The sequence below is a fragment of the Rhinolophus sinicus genome, chromosome 15, assembly GCF_057876585.1.
Source record: "Rhinolophus sinicus isolate RSI-liver-muscle chromosome 15, RSI-T2T, whole genome shotgun sequence".
Classification (NCBI taxonomy): domain Eukaryota; kingdom Metazoa; phylum Chordata; class Mammalia; order Chiroptera; family Rhinolophidae; genus Rhinolophus; species Rhinolophus sinicus.
In genome coordinates, this window is record NC_142515.1 from 97036226 (window position 1) to 97059140 (window position 22915).

The following is a 22915-nucleotide window of genomic DNA, read 5'->3' on the forward strand; positions in this document are numbered from 1 at the left end:
CTAGGCAGCCACTAATCTAATTTCTGTCTCTATTGATTTGTCTATTCTGGACATTTCATACAAATGGAATCATACAATATGTGGTCTTTTGTGACTATCTTGCTTCATTTGGAAGGATGTGTTCTTTCCAGGTCCAACCACGTTGTAGCATGCATCATTATTTTATTTTTTTATGTTGCTGAACATCATTCCATTGTATAGATATGCCACATATTATTTATTCATTCTAATGTTCATAATTCATTCTAATTGATGGGAATTTTGGCTGTTTCCTCCTTTTGTTTATTATGAATGATGCTGCTATTGGTAATCACTACTGGCGATGGCTAGTGTTATTTTTCTGTGATTTATTGTGGACAGAAAACAGAGCTGGAGTTGATACAAATAAGAAAAAGGCACTGAGTGTCCAGTTTAGGTACATGTCAAAATTGAGAGAAAGAACCCATGAAAGATGGCAAACTGAAAATAAAGTTCTAGTGCACATAGAAAAATGGAGCTGGGGTGACCATTTGGAATATGCAGAAATATTTGGGAAGGCCCTGGGCTTTCACTGGACATAAAACAAGGATTTGAGCCAGTCTTTTTTAGACCTTAAACCTAGGGTAAAACAGAACTAATATTTGGTGTACATTTCAAATTTAGCTTTAAAATAACTGTTAAGTTTTAAGCATATTTAGTCAATACCCTAAATCAAGTGAATACTCTTTGATAATCAATGAATTCAATAAAATACATATATAAATCATATAGACAGAGGTATATATAAACACGTATTTTCTTTCTTTAAAAATATAAAGCATATTTTTGCAAAACTCTTATTTGAGATTTCAAATAAGCATACGATCTAAAATGAAGAATACATATAGGTAAAAATATTAACTAATGGATATAGTGTACTGTAATAAAATGGTCAATACATTAAATAGATCTGTTTGGAACACAAATGTTTCAATTCCCTCCATACAAAGGAAAAACATTTTTTGACATGTAATAATTAGATTGATTATAGCTGAATAGTTTCAACATTTCAGATAAATAATATTAGTTATTTTATTCTCTATAAAATGTTGAACATACTTCATTCACCATGCAAATGCAAATTGCTAAAATATTCTCATTGTAGTATCACAGTTTCAATTGTCACTGATTAAAAAACTGTCTCATGAGCTATTACATATTAGAAATATACGGCTTTGTTGGATAACATAAAAGAAAAACATTCAATAACTGAAAAGGCATTAAAAATGTTCTGAGCTATTTCTAATTCTTAGTCTGCTTTGAATTTTAATTATATCATTTTAAAATATTGATTAAAATTATACAATTCTGCCTAACAATTAAACAATGCCATTGCACCTACCATTATATTTTAATATTCATGTGTCATACAGTCATTGTGAATATAATTAATCTAGGATATATTATTCTGAAAATGGGTGTTTTCATTTTGAAATAAAACACTATAGTATATGTAAAACTATCATGGTTAATCTAATCTAATCTGCACACTTTGAGTGTAGACTATTAACAGTTATTTTCAGTTATTTCTTCCAGTTTTCTTTACATTGTACAGGCTATATTAAATAATTTTCAGTGGGACATCATAAAAATGGCAGCATGAGGTGAGCCTCTTGAAATCTCCCCTGGAATTTAAAACAAATTAAACAACTATAACTCCACAAAGGACTCCCTGCACAGCAGACAGGCAAGACTAAGAGGCACACTACTGAAATCATCTAAAGGTGGGCAAATTGCACAAGTGGGTGAGGAGAGAAGGGAGAAGTGCAGAGACAGGGCTGTGTGAGTGCAGGACGCAGACTTGGCTTGATACCCCAAGCTTGCTGCATTCTGGAACTACCACAGCTGCAGGAGAGGGAAGAACTCGGACTACTAGGGCTCCATTTATGGCCCACCGGGAGAAAGCATATAACATGACTGAACCCAACACTCACGGCACAGACCTTGGAGAAAAGACTGAGGGAAGAAGGCTGAAAATAGTGGTTTAAGCCCTCACTGCGGAGCAGAGAACGGAAACCTTAGGCACTGAAACTAGCTGCCCCACCTTATCATCCCAGAGCTCGCCCCGCCCACACTTGCCCAGTGTTAGAAGTGGAACAGTAGCAGCGTCAGATCAAAAGAACATAATATTTGCAGTTTTGAGAACTGTGGTCCACAGACATGGACTCACAGCCCAACTAGTTCTGGCAAAGGGGAGGGAGCATGGAAGCAGGACTGGCTGTGGCGGTGGTCCTCGCCATTGCTCTGAGCCACCTCTCACAGCACACTCGCCCCTGTCCCCACCTATCTGGGTGGATTCCTGCAGGTGTAAACAGAGCTGCTGAAACACATGGGCACTGAATCTGGTGCAGGAAGACATTTGGAATCTCAGAAGCTCTCTACATCCCCACACGTAGGCAGCACCATATGACCCAGGTGAACTATTCACAGAGGAGAAGCCCGCCTTCCAGGGAATCCCTTCATTGTGTGAGAAGCCGGAATAGTACAGAGGAAATATAACACTACAGTGAGGGAGAGAATAAAAAGGTGCAGTTAGAGAGAAAATACAACATTTTACCAACACCTACTGGAAAATAAAAGAAAGACCTCTTTCCATCAACCTGTTGCAGAATCCATTCCAGTAGATGTCTAGGAAGAGAGATAATAAATTATTAATTGCCATGAATAACCAAGGTAATAAGACAGCTCAGAAAGAAAATGAAAAGTCTGCAAAAAATGAACTTAAAGACATGGAAATATGTGACTTAAATGACAGAGAATTCAAGATTGCAGTTCTTAAAAAACTCAATGAGATACAAGAAAACAGAGACAGGCAGTTTAATGAGATCAGAAACACAATCAAAGAACAAAATGAATATTTTACCAAGGAGATTGAAATTTTAAGAAGAACCAAATAGAAGTTTTGGAGATTAAGAACTAAATAAAAGAAATGAAGAATAAAATACCCAGCTTACGTAGCAGAGTTGACGAGATGGAGGAAAGAATCAGTGATATAGAAGATAGAAATCTGGAAATGACATGGATGGAAGAAGTAAGAGACTTGAGACTTAAAAGAAAATAAAGAACTCTACAAAAACTTTCTGACTCCATCAAAAAGAGCAATATAAGAATAATGGGCATACCAGAAGGAGAAGAAAGAGAGAAGGGAACAGAGAGTATATTCAAACAAATAATCAACGAGAACTTCCCAAACTTGTGGAAAGAACTGGATCCTTGAATCCAAGAAGCAATTAGAACACCTAATTACCTCAACCCCAATAGGCCTTCTCCAAGGCACACTGTATTGAAGCTGTCAAAAATTAATGACAAAGAAAGAATCCTCTTAAACTTTAATTAAAAAAAATAAAAATAAAATAAATAAAATAATATTTTCATAATCAAAAAAAAAAAAAAAAAAAAGAATCCTCAAGACAACCAGGGAACAGAAGACGGTGATCTACAAAGTAAAGCCCATTAGATTATCATCAGATTTTTCAGCAGAAATGCTACAAGCCAGGGGGGAGTAGAATTAAATATTCAAATATATTGAAAGAGAGAAATTATGAGTCAAGCATAATATATGCATCAAAGATATCTTTTAGCTATGAAGGAGGAATAAAGACCTTTCCAGACATACAGAAGCTGAGGGAATTTTCTAACACACGACCTGCACTACAAGAAATACTGAAGGAGGTTATTTGATGGGCATAAATAGGGATAATTTGTGACAACCAAAACATAAAAGGGGGAGAGTAAAGGCCTGAACCAGAATATGGGAATGGAGAAAGTAAGCATACTGAACAAAATTGAATATTCTAAATATGGAACTTTCTTTTACGTAAAATTTATAGAACCACACAAAAACATCCAGAACTGAAATATATAACGTAATAAAAGAAGAAACCGAAGGAAAAAATCATAGAATACCACCACACAGAAATAACAAACAACAACAAAAAGACAAAGAAACAATGGTGAAACAATCTTACCAGAAAACTAAAGATAGAATGATAGGAAATCCTCACATATCAATAATCACCCTAAATGTAAATGGACTGAACTCACCAATAAAAAGGCACAGAGCAGCAGATTGGATCAAAAAATTAAACCCAACCATACACTGCCTCTAAGAGACACATCTCAGCTACCAGGACAAACACAGACTCAAAGTGAAAAAGTGGAAATTGACACTCCATACAAATGGTGTCCAGACAAAATCAGGTGTAGCCATACTGATATCAGATTAAACAGACTTCAGGATAAAAAAGGCAACAAGAGACAAAGATGGACAATTCACAATGATAAAGGGGACTATACAACAAGAAGACATAATAGTCATCAATATCTATGCCCCAATCAGGGAGCACCAAAATATATCAAGCAACTACTAACAGAAATAAAGGGAGAAACTGACCAAAACACAATTATAGTAAGGGGCCTAAATACATCATTGACAGCTATGGATAAATCATCCAAAAAGAAAACAAATAAAGAAATAACAGCCCTTAATGACACATTAGATGAAATGGACATAATTTACATTTATAGAGCACTTCATTACAGAAAATCAGACTATGCATTTTTTTCTAGTGTACATGGAACATTCTCAAGGATAGACTATACATTGGGACATAAAACTGGCCTCAGCAAATTTAAGAAGATTGAAATCATACCAAGCATATTTTCTGATCACAAGGCTTTGAAATTGGGTATCAACTGCAAAAACAAAGCAGGAAAAACTATAAATATGTGGAGATTAAACAACATACTATTAAAGAATGACCGGGTCAAAGAGGAAATAAGAGAAGAGATCAAGATATATAGAAACAAATGAGAATGTAAATACATCCTAACAAAATCTTTGAGATGCAGCAAAAGCAGTTTTAAGAGGGAAATTTATCTCATTACAGGCCTATCTCAAGGAACAAGAAAAATCTCAAATAAATAAACTCACATTACACCTTAAAGAACTAGAAAAAGAAGAACAAATGAAACCCAAGGTCAGCAGAAGAAATAATAAAAATCAGAGCAGAACTAAATGAAATAGAGAACAAAAAGACAATGGGAAAAATTAATGTGACAAAGAGCTGGTTCTCTGAAAAGATTAACAAAATTGACAAACCCTTGGCTAGACTCACTAAGATAAAAAGAGAGAAGACACTAATTAACAAAATCAGAAACGAAAAAGGGGAAGTTATCACGGACACCACAGAAATACAAAGGATCATCCAAGAATACTATGAAGGACTATATGCCACCAAAGTCAATAACCTAGAAGAAATGGACAAGTTCTTAGAAACATACAGCCTTCCTAGCCTGAATCACGAAAAACTGGAAGATCTAAATAGACTGATGAACAGTAAGGAAATTGAATCAGTCACCCAAAATCTTCCCAAAAGCAAAAGTGCGGGACCAGGTGGCTTCACTAGTGAATTCTACCAAACCTTCAAAGAGGATCCAGTATCTGTCCTACTCAAACTCTTCCAAAAAATTGAAGAGAGACAATACTCCCAAACTCACTTTATGAGGCCAACATTACCCTGATACCAAAACCTGGTAAGGATAACACAGAAAAGAAAACTACAGACCAATATCTCTGATAAATACAGACACAAAAATCCTAAACAAAATTCTAGCAGATCAAATGCAACAATACATTAAAAAGATTATTCATCATGATCAAGTGGGGCTCATCCCAAGGGTACAAAGATGGTTCAACATATGCAAATCCATCAATGTGATACATCACATAAACAAAATAAATGACAAAAATCATACGATTTTATCAATTGATGCAGAAAAAGCATTTGACAAGATATAGCATCCATTTATGAATAAAACACTTAATAAAATAGGTATAGAAGGAAAATACCTTAACATAATAAAAGCCATATATGACAAATCCTCAGCTAATCTCATAATTAATAATGAAAAACTGAAGCACTTTGCTCTACGTTTAGGCAGACAACAGGGCTCTCCGCTATCACCTCTGCTTTTCAACACAGTGTTGGAAGACCTCGCCAGAGCAATCAGGCAAGAAAAAGAAATAAAAAGCATGCAAATTGGAAATGAAGAAGTTAGATTGTCACTCTTTGCAAATGACATGATGCTATATATAGGAAACCCTAAAGACTCCACCAAAAAGCTATTAGAAACAATAAACAAGTACAGTAAAGTTGCCGCCTATAAAATCAACATACAAAAGTCCATTGCATTCTTATATACTAACAATGAAATCTCAGAAAAAGAAATTTAAAAAAATGTTTCTTTTTCAATTGCAACAAAAATAATGAAATACCTAGTAATAAACTTAACCAAGGATGTGAAAGACCTATATGCTAAAAACTATAAGACATTTTTTAAAGAAACTGAAGAAAACACAAAGAAATGGAAAAACATTCTGTGCTTATAGATTGGAAGAATCAACATAGTTAAAATGGCCGTATTACCCATAGCAATATACAGATTTAATGCAATCCCTATCAAAATCCCAATGGCATTTTTAAAGAAATAGAACAAAATATCATCAGATTTGTATGGAACCACAAAAGACCCTGAAGAGCGAAAACAATCCTAAGAAAAAAGAACAATGCTGGAGATATCCCACTCCGTGACTTTAGCTTGTACTACAGGGCAACAATAATCAAAATAGCATGGTACTGGGAGAAAAACAGATACACAGACTAACGGAATAGAATTGAAAACCTAGAAATAAACCCACATAAATATGGACAGATAATTTTTGACAAAGAAGCAAAAAACATACAATGGAGAAAAGATAGCCTCTTCAATAAATAAATGGTGCTGGGAGAAATAGAAAGCCACATGAGAAAGAATGAAACTGGACTGCTATCTGTCACCATGTACCAAAATTCATTCCAAATGAATCAAAGACCCAAGCATAAGACCTGAAACAATAAACTGCATAGACGAAAACACAGGTACTAAACTTATGGACCTTGGGTTCAAAGAGCATTTTATGGATTTGACTGCAAAGACAAGGGAAGTGAAAGCTAAAATAAATGAATGTGACTATATCGAACTGAAAAATGGTTTCTTTTGCAGAAGCATAGCAAAAGAAACCATTGACAAAATAAAGAGGCAACCAACTGAACGGGAGAAGATTTTTGCAAACAGCGCCTCTGATAAGGGGCTAATAACCAAAATATACAAGGAACTCTTACAACTCAACAACAAAAAAACAAACAACCCAATCGAAAAAATGGGCAGAGGACCTGAAGAGACATTTCTCCAAAGAGGACATACAAATGGCAAATAGACATATGAAAAAATGCTCAACATCACTAATCATCAGAGAAATGCAAATCAAAACCACAATGAGATATCACCTCACCCCAGTCAGAATGGCTATCATCAACAAGACAAATAGTAACAAGTGTTGGAGAGGCTGTGGAGAGAAAGAAACCCTCATACAGTGTTGGTAGGAATGCAGACTGGTGCAGCCGTTATGGAAGGCGGTGTGGAGGTTCCTCAAAAAATTATGAATAGAGTTACCATATGACCCAGCAATCCCTCTGCTGGGTATCTACCCAAAAAATCTGCAAACATTTATACATAAAGACACGTGTGCTCCAATGTTCATTGCAGCTTTGTTTACGGTGGCCAAGACATGTAAACAACCAAAATGTCCTTCGATAGGTGAATGGATAAAGAAGTTGTGATATATACACACAATGGAATACTATTCAGCAGTAACAAAAGATGAAATATTACCATATGTGACAACATGGATGGATGTTGAGATTATAATGCTAAGCAAAATAAGTCAGCCAGAAAAAGTAGAGAACCATATGATTTCACTGATATGTGGTATATAAAACTGAAAACAACAAAAGAAAAAGAGAAACAAATGAAGGAACAAAAACTCATAAACATAGACAACTGTTTAGGGGTTATCAGAAGGTAAAGTGGGGGGCTCTAGAAGAGAGTAAACGGGGTCTAATATATGGTGATGGAAAGAGAACTGACTCTGGGTGGTGAACACACAATGTGAGATATAGACCATGTATTACAGAATTGTACACCTGAAATCTATGTAACTTTATTAACAATTAACACTTCAATAAACTTTAACGTAAAAAATAATAATTTTCAAAAGTTCCATGACATTTATGCGAGATCGACTTAAGAGAAATCAGATAATCAAAAATGTGAATGATTTTACTTTGTTTATGTGACTAAAGTTGAAATGTTTGAAATTAAAAAAATGGGTATATAACAAGGAAGTTATCAGAATAAATGTAGCACATGAATATTAATTTAATGAAAGTTCTGCATAAAATTCTACATAAATGATAAAATAAAACAGTAGCTGTATTTACCGGGAGATGGAGAATAGAAAGTGAACATGAAGAATCAAAGACATTGGGTCTGCAATAAGGAAGAGATTGCTTTATGTGCATGTGATTTCAACCATCTGTATTTTTGAGTAGAACTCACAATGTTGGCAGTTTAAAAACTATAAAACATCACACACTGTAAATACAGATGACTGAGATTTTATTCTTGAAATCACAACAATAACACAACCATCTTCCTCTTGGCTGAAACCTGTGGATTAGAATCAATCCTGTATCTTAAAGAGGCCTGGCATAAATCCATCAGCTCGCTCTGTTGCTATCCTCTTTCCATCTTTTTGATATTAACATCACCTGTTCCATCCTGTATTATTGTATTTAACTTTGTCTGAAACACCCAGTAAAACTACCCCTAGGAAGATGTCAGTTAGTGCATTTTCATTAATTTAGCCACATTCTTTCCTTCATCTTAATCTTTCATAATCTTTCTGATGGATGTGAACTAAACTGGGGATCTAACTAATACTTTTTATCGTTGTTTTGTTTTGTTTCAGAAAAAGCATTCTGAATTTCAACTGCCTTATAATTGAACCTTTGCATTTCATCTGTGATGTAGGCTTTCCCCTTACTCTTTCAAAAGAATACTTATTTTTTTAGTCCAGAATTCCCCACTTACTGCCAGACCAGGTATAAGCTTGAAAGTATCCAGACTGATCCAGCTGCTGATGATGGAAGTAACTGAGCAAGCCAGTGAGAGCAGGAAACAATTATGAGAGTGGCCAGGTATGTCAGTAAGAAAGACCTAATTCTTGAAGAGAAGTCCCAATGTAAGGGGAACTGAAAAGTAAGGACACAATTAGATGACAGGTCAGGAAAACAAATATAGACAGCGAAAGGTGCTGAATTCTCAATAGAGCAGAGGAATCGTTATTAGTATTCATATTTAGTGCAGGGTGTCTGGAAAGCATGCAAGACAAAAACAGGCATCACTGAAAGCTGTAAAAATAGGTATTGTTAGTGTCAAGAACTGAAGGAAAGTTTAACATGGAAGATTTGAAGCTCACTAATTTGTACAAATTCACTTCTGGATTTTAATGGTGTTTTTCAAAAGAAGCCTAGACTTTAGAAGAATCATTAAATCCCAATGATTCTAGGCTAAAAAACCCTTTAATCATGTATATTATTTGGGGTGGGGCTAATGAACCACTTACCTTAGTTCAGCCAATATGAGAGAAAAAATTTCCTTAGTAACTTGACAAATAGTATAATGGAAACTTAAACTTCCCAATATTGGTTCAGATTTTTCACAGGCCAATGCCTTACAGAATAGTTATCTCTAAGTAGCCTGTTAGGTTCACCTACAAAATAAAGAATTTGGACTAGGTGATTTTCAAATTCACATTCTGCTGTCAAAGTGGTTACTGCATTTTAGTGTACATTTTTGGCACCAGATACCCTACATGGAATGGACCCAGCCCTCGACAGACTCAACTTTTTTTTTTCTTTTTGCAAGAGAGATATATAAATAGGCAATTAGAATATACTATTAAGTGGCAATTATATACATGTGTGCGCATGCACGAGTGTGAGGAGTGTGTGTGTGTGTGTGTGTGTGTGTGTGTGTGTGTGTGTGTAGCTATGTGGAAATAACACACACTGATGAAGGGACCATATAATGGTGAATGGGGGAGAATTAGAATGAATAAAAGCTTAGGTAGGTTTTGGAGCATACATAGTTAACAAAATGAAAGGAAACTCCAGTATAAGGAGACAGTACGAGAAGCATAGAAGTATTAAAAGGATGCCCTATTCCTGGAATGTCAAGATAGTTCAAAATCAATAAAATAATATAAAATGTGCATGCTGCCTGCAAGTATTGCGGGGGAAAAAAACACTGAAGAGACGGATTGAAACTTCCTACTTTTTGAAGTTTTACCTCATAGGTAATGCCATGCCATTGAATGATTTTAAATTGGAAACTGGCATAATTAGGTTTGCACAAGAATTTGGAGATGCTCTAAAGAATATATGATCAAGACAGGGACATCAAATGTCCAGAAGTGAAAGGATAAGAATTTGCTTCTCTAAGGAACTTCAGTATGAAGGCTGGCATGGGAACAATGATGACTATGGAGGAGAAAAGAAAGATGGTTTTGAGAGAATCAAGCACTGGTCTCTTTCTATAGGTATAATGAGGCAACAACACATGAATCAAATGAATTAACTTCCATCTCCTTACTTGCACCATTCGTTGATTTTTTCTGATATTAACATTGCTGTAACTTATTTTCGTTTCATTAGTATTAATTAGGAAAACTTTCCTCCAATTCATTCATTTTTAATTCTTTTTTTTAATTCTTAATTTTTATGTTTTATGGATGGCCCTCAAGAACTCGTGGGTGGATTTATAAGTCCAATCTAAGATTATATATCTCTTTTTCTGTTTCATCTTTTGTGATTTTGAAAATATAATTGGACACTTTTCTATCACTTTATTTTGTGACTTCTATTTTGCAATATTTCTCTTTTTCTTTACTTTTCTTTCCCTTTTCCTGCCTCATAGTGTATTGATTGTACTTTATTTAGTACCTTTTTCTTTTCTGCTAGTTTGGAAGTTACAAACTTCTTATAGTGATTTCCTTTAGATGTTTACATGTGCAGATGACATAAATGGATGTAAATACATACATATACATACATATATACATATATACATACATACATATATATATATATATATATATATATATATATATATATATATATATATATATATATATATATAGTTTATTCCCCTTCTGAAGAACATTAGGACCTTAGAACACAGTTATATCAAATCTTTGACATTCAACTTCCTCACCATTTTCCATGAGTTGCACCTGACTTTCCCACCCCCACTGGAAATTAGTCACTATTTTTATCATCTTTTCTGACATAGCTAATTTAAAATAATCAAATCTACAATTTCTTTGCTCATCATTTCTGTTTGTGATTCATTCTTCCCTTTGGGTTCTCTTGTATAATTTCCTTCTATTTGTTGAAACATTTCCTTTTGCAGTTCTTTCGACATGTGCAATTTGTCACATACTTTCAATATATTTTTTTCTGCATGTATCTTTATTTTCCAATCATTCCTAAAGGATAATTTAGCTGTGTCTGAATTCTCATTTGAAAATGATTGTTTTCCTAACCACAATGAGGATATTATTTCATGTCCTTTTGCTATCAGATGTCACTAATTAGTAAGTCTGTCATCAGAGCTCTCTGTAAGCAATCAGCCTTTATCTCCTGGATATTATATTTTGTTATTATCAAGATTTTGTGTTGTGGAATGTTTATCTTCAACTATGATAGTAATCATATAAGCAAATATGCCCTTCTCTTTGAATTTCAATTGATAACATAAAGTATATTTAGGTGATGAGAAAACTATTTAGAAGTTGGAAAAAAAAAGTCAAGAAAACAAAGATTAAGTTGGATATCCATCATCATTTTAGACCAGGTGAACTGTGCTACTGAGAGTTGGGTTTCGATTTTGGAAAAAAAAAATTGTAAAAATTGCAACATCACTAAACAGTGAAATCAAACTACATATCAGCATTCAGTTAGTGAAATGTCTCTTTAAGCTTAATTGTATGCTCGCATATAAAATGAAGTGACCAGGAACTTAAGAGGATTATAAAAATTTTCTTAATGGTTCAACAATGAAGCATCAAATATACTTTTTTAGTTCTAACAACAGTTTATTTCACTATAACTTTAGGCTGTAAAACTATAGAAAAAGAGGTTTTCTAGGGAATTTTTGAAAACTTGCCAGATGTTATAATGAAAGGCTGTGCGGGTGAGCAGCATGGAAAATAGAGCTAATGCCTGATAGTTAATTAGACTTTTGACAGCCAATTTTGTGGTGCTAAATGTGATTAAATGTGGCTGTAAGTCTTTGGAGTGACTTTCTTAGTTTCAGAACTTAATATTACTTCAATTATATAAAATCCATCCACTCAAACTCTGGCCTCCCCATTACAAACACTAAACATGGAGGTCTACAAAATTAGAAAATTCACATGCAATTTGATGGATTAATCTGTTTGATAATAAATATGAATCAAAATATCGGTGTTTATTTTAATATTGTCTTATCTTATAAAGGTGTGTTAAATATATCTAACTACTGCATCTGTAAATCAAATTTAACAAAAATTCTAGATGTTATTACCACGCAGAATTTCATCTTACAGTTGTTCTACTTTAAAGTATTAATGAAGATTTTAAAAAATCATTCTCTTCCATTCTTGAGCATGCATCTTTTTTGTCAGTACATCATATTCTCACCCAAATGTCTTAAATTGATCATTGCAAAGTGTTTCTTTTATAAAATAGATGAATTTTAGCAAAATTAGGTGCAAAATCTTATTATTATTACTGGTTTCTATTTTATAATCTACTGTTTGATATATAACAATGATGACACTGAATCCCCATCATGAAGATTTATATTTGGGATTTTCTGTCCAATGCTAGAGCTAAGTGTACTTATCAGTACCACTTGTTAAAAAACTGCCTGAAACAGAATCATAAAGAAAAGCCCCAACTAATATGGCATTATATTTGGCCATTATCATTTGAATTTTTATTGATAGCTATTAAGGTCTTACAAACTCTTTTGTAACTTGCCACACAGCTCTTCCAACCACCTTACTGGAAGACCTCTGGATCACTGTGAGTGACACTCAGCCTTTCTCAGCCTTTTCTCAGGGCACAGAACTATCTCCATGAAACAAAGTCCACTGACTAACCACTTCCCTCAATAAAATATTTTTTGTTGTTGTTTGCCTATTTACTAGTAAAAGCAATAATTTCCACTTGAATTCTTTCTAAAAGAGCAATGAAGCTAATCTTTAAAAGACCAAAACAAGCCTTCTAAGCATAGACATATTTCATCTGAAAGCTGTCAAACACTACTACCATTAGATAGTACACACACACACACACACACACACCCCACACACAAATGTAACTATATAAAAGTATTGTCCTATGATCATTTAATTTAATCTTAGTTGTGAAATAAGAGATAATCCCTTGACAGTATCTGTTCAATCTGATATAAAAGTAAAAGCACATTTCTTCTTCACCACTGGAATAATATTAAAATTCAAAATAAAAAAGGAAAAGTGACCATCCCAAGTGTTAACAAGAATGTAGATCAGCTAATCCTCATATATGGTTGGTGGGAATATAAAATGGTACCATCGCTATTATGAGTCCAGGTCCATTTAGGAGACAAAAGACAGTAACTTAAAGAGAGAGGATTAAAATAAGGAATTACTCATTACAGCTGAGGAATAAATATAAAGGGGTAAAGAGAGCTCAAAGAATACTTCAGTGATAAGATAGAGCATTGAAGGAAGAACCAAACCAGGAGGAGAGGCTTCCTCCCCAGATCTGGGATTCAGACCTCATGGGAGAAGCTTGTAGCCCACTGGATGGCTAAATAGTCACTGAGAAAGCAGGCAATACCACACCTACTCTCCCCACCCGTTCAGCATAGGTGCCCCAAAGCTGGCATACAGGGAACCACAGCTGACCTGGCAAGCAGGAAACACTCATCCAATATACAGTTGAGCTGAAGCTGGCAGGTAGGTACATGGAGGCAGCTGCAGCATAGGGACCTCATTTGCAAGAGCAATACCTGGAGTGCCCAGTGCCCACCAAGACTGAGTAGGTAAGCTCACCTTGGGGCTGCACACACTGGCCATGAAGATGGGATAGGGCACCCTGCATGTCTCCCCTTCATACACCATTTCAGTAGAAGGAAATACTCCAGATCCAGAAAGAGAAACCCTTCATTCTACAATGTCCCTTCTACTGACAAAGCGTAACGTTCTGTTTGCTACAAAGGTGACAAGCTTATAGGATCCAGCTCCATAACTGTAGACCAGGCAATGAAAGGCAGACTGAGAGATGAGAAGCGATACAATGATACCTTGTGCAGTCTGTTTGGAAAATAGCTTGGTATTTTTTTAGATAATGAATCAATACCACATTATGAATTTATCCAAGATAATGTTTTGAATGTTTACAAAACATCTGACTATTACAGAAATGTTTAGGACATCTTTAGTTATAAGAACTAACCCAAATATCCATCAACAGATGGATAGACAAATGTTGTTATACAAACATTTTACTACTCGGCCATAAAACAGACCAAAAACAAACAAACAAAAAACAAAAACCTTGAAACATTTTAACACACAATAACATTAGATAAATCTCAAAAAAAATATTATATCATAAAACAGCAGACATAAGAGCACAGAAATGGTGTAGTTCCATTTATATCAAGTTCTCAAACAAGCTAAATTAAAGTGAAAGAAATCAAAGCAGAGATTGCCTGGGTGGGGAATAGGGAATTGGGAATTAGGAGAGTGAGGCAGAGGCTTTTGGAGGAATTCCTGAAGTGATAAAAGGTTCTTTATCTTGATTAAGGTAGTGTTAATTCAATTGTCTGCATCCACTAACATATATCAAAGCGTACATTTCAATTATTGTATGGAAATTATAAGTCAATAAAAAGACAACTTCCTCTCTTTCTGAAGCATTTTTTTCTTTTTAATCTCCATTCTCCATGAGAATATTTAAGGCCTTCTCAATCAACTATCTCCGAGTAGCAGAGCATACATGAATGACAAATTTCAGCCTCAAAATTTAGATACTATAAATCAGATTTTCCCCATCAATGGAGTGTGTTCTTTTATAAGGTAAATCCTGCACAGCTGCAGATAGGTAAAATTAATGAAAAACAAGTAATGACAGTCAAGAGAAGGCAAAACTGGATCTCACTTTCTCAAATCTGTATTCAGATATTGTTGGCAATAGCAATAAAAGACATTGGATGAAACTATCAGAATCTGAATATCCTATAAGTGGAAAGAGGTTTTACATATACGAAGACTGTTTTACAGAACCAATGATAATATTGGGTGAAGTAACAAGTTAAGAGAATTTATAACTAAGAATACTTTTTTAATGCAAATAGTAATCTTCAGAACATATTTTACGAATTAAAGCTTTTTAAAATATTCTTCAAATAGTCCTTTTTTCAGGAGATTAATGTTGCGTTTTCAACAGAACTGCAAGGGCCACAATAACAGACTATGTTAGCAAAACAATGATGATCACCCTAGCAGGTAAGTGAGTCCTATGGATCTCTCTTAGCCTCAGTTTGTCATTTCCAATTAATACTACTGGTTACGAAAAAAGGCAACCTTTGCTAAGTACTGATCTGACTATTGTTAAATGAAGCTTTCACTGACTGCCACCTACTTAGCTGTAATTAGATTAAAACCTCTAAGTTTCCTGGATAACTAAATCAAATGACAGTGCACTTTCTGATGCTCAGAGTCCTGTCAGTCAGCTTCTTTTGTTAGACAGTTTAGTCTGTATTTTACCCAGGGGCCAATGAAAATTTCTAATTGCTATTTACTATAGGACTGCAATGTTAGCATTGATCTATCAAAGCATTAGGTCGCCATATCTGGCAAGTTGATACCACAAAAGGCCTAATTTAGAAATGCAGAAACACTGGAGAGGTTTCTTGACTAAGGTATTTATTCAAATCTGCAAAACATTCAAAATGTATTCGTAGTCACTTTCCTGGGGTAGTAAACTAACAATGCAACAGGGTACAATCAGGCCGGACTAAATCATTACAGCAGAATCCAACTCTAGTTACTGACATAAAAGCCTATAGAATTACAAAATGTGGCACCATATCACGTTCCAAACATGAAGGAAGCAGCAGAGATGCATGGCTATGATGTTAACGCTATAAGTAGCTTTTGATGTAAAATATTATAAATGTGTTTTTCGAAGTTATTAGAAAATAAAAAGAACGTACTCATTAGAACAACACCATATAACAACAACAAGGGAACAGACACTTGGTAGATTCTAAAGTAATTCATGATTGATGAAGGGAGAAATGAGGCTGAAGAGGATATAGTGTTGCGTATATTATTGCTCAACTTTAAAACTTATATAACGGATAAATTATTTCAAAAGTTGTTAATTTATGTTGCACTATTGCCTTTTGAGATACAAAATCTTCACTCCATTGTACATAATTTTCCTCTGAAGTTGGATACCTCACTGTAAGACGCAAGAAGGAGCTCGAAAAAACTCAGTTTAAATTTTTAAATTTAAATATGTTATGAGAAGACAGCTGGGGAAAAGTGTTTTCCAGATTCTAATTGCATCATCGCTGGCCTTACGGAAGCATACTAACAATGAGTCTGAAAGACGGAGATCATAGGATTATTCTATGGTATGGAATGGATCTTTTTCAGATTAACCATGTAGCAGAGAGAAGTTGTGAAACAAGGGAAGAAAAATCACAGAAACTATACATTTTCAGAAAAATGTTCAGGGTTGTGATAAAATCATGCAAACTTACGCTTTTTGTGTTTTTTTTTTCAGTTCCAAACCCTAACTGAAAATATCTCACAGTGTCTTAGATTCATTAAACTAGGTTTCCTGACCGTGTCATCGAAGAAGGATTTGTTTAGTTGGGTTATATAGTGAAACCAGATTAATAAAACATAATCTTATGCAATCCGTGAGGTATAGATTATAAGAATTCCAGAGCCTAAAAAATTCCATCTTGAAACAAAATGTTCAGAACAAAAAAAATTAGATTTTGAAGTAATAAACCAAATTTTAGAGCAAATATTTACTACTATGAAAAACAAAACATAGAAAAAATTAATATATACTGATCCACTGAATTTTTATTTAAATCATCATAAATAATTTAAGTAAAAAGAAATTTGCCTAGTTCCATTGCTGCCATTTTCTTGCCAGTTGGTTCTGATGGGAGAAAAATATTAGGAAAAACAACTACAGTAAAATCTGTGATAGCCTATCCATCCATCCTCTAAGTGTAGATATATAAACAGTGATGGGCAACATGGTCTTACTGCTCTCCAGTCAAGTTCTCAAAAGTGGGTGCCCAAAGTCCTTAGATGGCAACTTAGGCAAGGGAGCCAAAACAGAGAAATGCCAGAAAGCAGATGAGTCCCACATCCTCATTACTCTCCCAGCTAAGTTCCCCCAGATAATGAAGATATAATTTGAACCAACTAACTGGGAGATTCCTAAAATTATAGCCATTGTCCTAATTGTCCCTAACTGTACAGAGACAGCTCAAACAGCCACCACCAGGTGGCGCCAAACAGCAATCCAAAAGATAATTTCGGATCACAAATGAACCCATGGAGCTGCTAGACAGACATACAAGCATGCTTAGATTGTTTCTTAATTTCACAATAATACAAATATGAACACTTTAACTGCTTAGGTCCTTTGGACCTCGCTTATCAGACGGTGGGGTTTTACCATATATAACCAAAATAATATCTGGATACTATAATATGACCTCTGTATGTTAGTTATTCATTCATTTACTTGCCAGAGAATGGGATAAATGCTGGAAAAATTCAGGAACTTCTCACATTTGGCAAAATTTATAGAAGTTCCATTAGTTTGGAACATAGTGAAATCCCCACATGATTTGAATGTGCTGCTCCTATCCATGTACTGAATAACCAGGAAGCTGCCTGTCTAGGTAGGACCTGGAGCAAAGGAAGGGTCTGTTCCAGGTCCAGGTTAAGATGCAAGCAGCCTGGCTACCTGGGCCTTATGACACAAGACCAAATAGGAGAATCATGGTACGGAACCCTAGGATTTTCATTTGAGGCAAATTCTGTTTTGTTGTCAAATATTACTTACCTGAAAAAGAATCACTAGCTTATCTCCAAGGTGTGACCATGGGGAACCAAGTAAATAGGTAGCCCAAGTGGTCCATTATAAACTAGGCGATTTGTAATGTGTGGCAAAATCCCATTACTAAATAAAAATTGTACATATAGGAGTGTGGCCTAGTTGGTCTAAGGCGAGTAAACGGAGGGGATACCTTACGAAGATACTCATGGTACTTGGTCTTATTGCTGTGCCAAATCCTTCAACTCACAACTGTAGCCTCATGTGGTGATAAAGATCAAAAGTATGGCCCAGGTTTACCAGAGGTCAGACGTGAATTCCAATGCATTATGGTCCTATTCAGGGATAACCTTGAAATGTAGCGATGAGGTCAATTCTATCAGGCAGAGTGTAGAGCAGGACCTCTCATCATCCACTTTATGTGAGAGGTGAGACGACTTTAGTATTCTACTAAGAGATATGTGTTTATTTCATCTCAATTTTATTATTATAGGAAAAAGCAAAAAAAAAAAAAACTTAGAAGAAAAGAGCTCAACCTGAATGACATTTTGACAAATATTTGCCCTGTATCCAATTCTAAAAATTGTAACTTGTATTTCTAACTAGGTTCTGGGAAACATACTAAAGTGCTCAATAGGCATTATCTCTTAAGATGCTAATGAGGCAATGATAACTGATTATTTCATTATTTTGAGCTGATATGGATTCAACCTCTTCAATTTTCGGTGAAAAACTACTACGTACAAACATGAATTCTTCAGTTACAACTAACTAATGGTTTTATTCCTTAATTGCTCATGCTTAGCAGAGATGCTCAGCAGGGTTTCCCATTATTACCACTGTGATTTAATTTAGTTCAGCGCTACTGGCATGTTATATTAGTCATTTCACGGCATCATGACATCATCATAAACATCGCTAACTAATTTAGCAGTAGGAAATCAAGAGTGTCAAGTATTAATATATGACATTTTAAAACTGAAGTGAACACTTACCTAGTACAAAATAATGTTTGGTTGGTAATTTTAAGGGTTTATATTTTTAACTAAATGTGTATGTTAACATCACAATTGAGAAAAAATTGACGTATATTTCTTTAAAAAATGTAAATCAAGAAACAATATGCCATGAGTCATCATTATTATTGTTTTTATTACTATTATTAAGTGTCTACTAGTGGTTAAGTATAATTCTCAAAGCTTTGTACATTATTTAATCCTCACAACTATGAAGGAAGAATCACTCCTTGTTTGCGTATAGCAAAGTGGAAGACTGAGTAGTCAGAAACAAACCCTTAATAACCTAAGAATCATGCTGAGTCCGTAACTACATGGCATGTAGGTACCTCATGCCCCACCCATGATGAGTCAGAGTGATTCTCAAGACAAAAGTGCAGTGTTATTAAGGATGCTAAAGGAATCTTCCTTGCCAGCTTCTGCCCCAGCGTTACCGATAACAGTTATATGAATTTAAGGTTGCTCTTATCAGAAAACTCTTAATCTCCACTTGAATATATTAGATGAAGACTGTCCTCTACAAAATTACAATCATTTTTGGTTTTCTTCCAATAATTACATTTCAAATTCATCAGTTATTTTATCTCAATAAACGTGTCTTACTAAATAATAAATTATGAAGTTTATTATATACTACTGGACCTTCGAATGCCCTTATAGCCAACAAAAATTACATGTAATATAAAAAAATAAATAAGAAGTAGCCACCATCTTTTATCTCAACTGTCTTATAATAAGAATTAACTTTCAGGAAAAATCTGAATATTGGAACTAAAAGATTTCCAGATTCTCAAAACCCTCTGAATTCTCTTGACTTCTCGAAAGCTATTTAAATGTAGCCAACCTAGGAATAGGGGACAAAATAATTTATTATACATATAAAATAATATTTATTGATATTTCATGTCCAAAAAGCCATTTTTGAACAAGATAATAAACTGAAAAAGTAGAGATGGAATTTAAATCAAAACATCCAAGCTTCATAAACAAACAAAACAAAACAAAAACAAACAAACAAATAAACTGCTGAGAACCCAAGAAAGTAGGCATGGAAAAAGGCAAGACTGATTTAAAAAAAAAAAAAAAAGGCATCCCTGTATTTCTCAGTAGGAGAAACTGAACGCCATTTGCTTAATGGAAAGATAGAGATGAGGTCTGAAAGCACAAGCTGATGGCAATTTAACCATCTAATTAAAAACAGGGCTGCAATATGGAATCCAACTTGGCAGCGTGGTGATGCTTCAGTTTTTATCAGCTCAGCATGACTTAAGTCATGTTCTATGATCAAAATTATAGTTCTTACATGCACTGTCAATATCAGATATTTTAATAAAGATAAAGTATGTCTTTTGAGATATATATCTGGTAAGAATTTAAATTTATCTTAAACTAAAAATTCTCTGGTTAGAAAAAAATTGCTGAAGTCTAATATATCTGCATATAAAGCAATACTAAACTTATTTTAAAGGGCAGATATTTTTAAACTAATCAACGATGATGTAATTTTCAAGGTGGAAAAAAATGTCAGTGTTTGAAAGGTTATTTACGTCCACATAGAATTTTTAAATCTTGAGACTCTTCATGTATTAAGCAATAATTTTGCCAACAACACATTTGTACTTCTGTATATTTTGAGTAATATGTTAGTTCCCAAATTAAGATAAATCCATTGATAAAATAGGCCGTTTTCATAAATTAGTTTAAAACTTTATAGGAACCTATTCAGTGTTGATTAACAAAACAAAACAAACTAGATTAGTGGTTAATAAGTAAGAGAGAGTCAACAGTGTCAACTCTAACACATAGGTCATCTCCAAATAGAAGGAAAACACAAACAGGGATAAAGTCTTAGGGGGACAGGTGAAAAAAACCCAAAAAAAGCCATTTTTTTCTATAGACTGTGATTACCTCAAATACCTGATGTATCAGTGTGCCTTTTTTCCTTTGTTTTCGTTGTATGTGTGTATGTATGTATGTATTCATGTATTTTTGCATTATGCCTTTCGTTATTTCTATGTGGTTATCATGACACCTAAATGTGACCTGACATTTGGGCTGAAGGGCAATGTTTGAGCAGGGCAGAATTAAGTATCATGATAAGCAGATGAAATAATGTAAGAGATGATGAAAAACACCTATCTCTCCTACGGTATTAAACAGAAATCTCACCTGCCAACTCAGCATAAGTCCCTATAGGTTATACTTTCCTTAGGCAGAAGGAAATTGAAGAACTCCAAGTTAACGTTCTCAAGTAGATTAACCATACTCGTATGTAACTCCTGCAAGCCCACCTCTGATTGTCTTTCTCATGTGATACCAGGCTGCTCTGTGAGCCTGAAACCTGGTCTGTAATTTCTTTAGCCCTGGTAATTATTTCTTCATCTTCTTTCCCTGCCAGAATCCTGGCTATGAGACTTTTCCTAGTTTCCTGCCTTTAGAACTAGACCTGCCCTGGATTAGCCAAAGCTTCATTCTCATCCCAAAGGGTTGTCTTGGAACATTAATACAATTACCAGCTAAGACCTGCTAACTCAGGTGGCTACTACCAGAAGTTCTGCAAATATTACTTTTACTTGATTTCCGCAATCCCGTATCATCCAATGTAGGCAACTCAGTTCCAAGCCATCTACCTCAATAACCTCCACTTTTCACCCCTTAGAGGCTAGACCTGAATTAAATTCTTTATCCCAGCTTAAATAATATTATTAAACACAAAGCTTATATTGAGCTTCTGTTGAATGCAACACTCATTAAGAAAATTCAGTTTTTCACCTTCACATTTTAAATGTTTACGAAAGACCATTTAACACACCTTGTCAAAAAATTCAATCGGAATCTTCATACTGATGCAGTTATCCATTGCCAGAAGATGACAATTCTAATAAGACACAGAAATTACCTTGACCATTTGAGTTTTATTTGGTATACCTTATGATATGTCAAAATGTATTCCCTGGGTATGTAGGTCTGATGGTCTGGCTTCACAGTCGCCTTTATCCACTTTTCTTCTCTTTTCTACATTAAGTAGAAAACACCAAAAGTTTGAGTTTCTTCTCCTTCAAGCATGTCACTTGCTTTCCTTGACCTCATTTATTTAAATCTATACTTCAGTCCTATGCAGACTCACAGCTCCAACCAGAAATGCCTTTCAGTCCCACGGTAAGCAAGGCACACAAGAAAATGCAAAAATCCACTTTAAAATACTCCTGCTGACAGTTATTTGGGATGATTTTAGAGTGTTATTCAGTGATTTCTCAAATAAAAGACTTGTGGTAAAGTAGCTAAATGCCTTTAAAACGTGTCCTTTGACATATAAAACTTTTTAAATAGCATGATCTACTCTTAAATTGTATTTGCTTTTTTATCCTTTGCCAATTATAATCCATTACACTGAAAATATACGACTGACAGCTATGCAAAGATACAGTCACATATCATTTACATGATTCAATATTCTAATAAAAATTCCTGTGACTTTCTAGATTTTTATGATTAAAAAAAAATTAGGTGGACCAGAGGGATGGATGCCCTTTTATTCTGTGATGACAATAAGCACAGCACTGTTAGACATCCTTATTGTTTCAGTATTTTGTAATTTTAGTCTCAGAAATTACAGTGATGTTTTGTTTCTCCCTGGGTGAGATTTCTGGAACTAGTTTCTGATATTTTTTTCTTACTGCATAAAAGAACATGACCATTATCAAGTGGTAACATAGGCTGAAGACTTGGGTTCATAAATTATGCGTTCCTTTGAGAAGAGACTGCTGGGTTGGGAATTTGAGGCTCTTGCTGCTTAGCTTT

At 34.5% G+C, this 22915-nt stretch overlaps 1 protein-coding gene across 4 annotated transcripts in view; it reads right to left on the reverse strand.

The window, feature by feature from the left end:
• The window catches only part of SPOCK3 (SPARC (osteonectin), cwcv and kazal like domains proteoglycan 3), a 335285-nt gene that overhangs the window by 173146 nt on the left and 139224 nt on the right, over positions 1-22915 (reverse strand). The gene's annotated exons all lie outside the window — the stretch shown is intronic.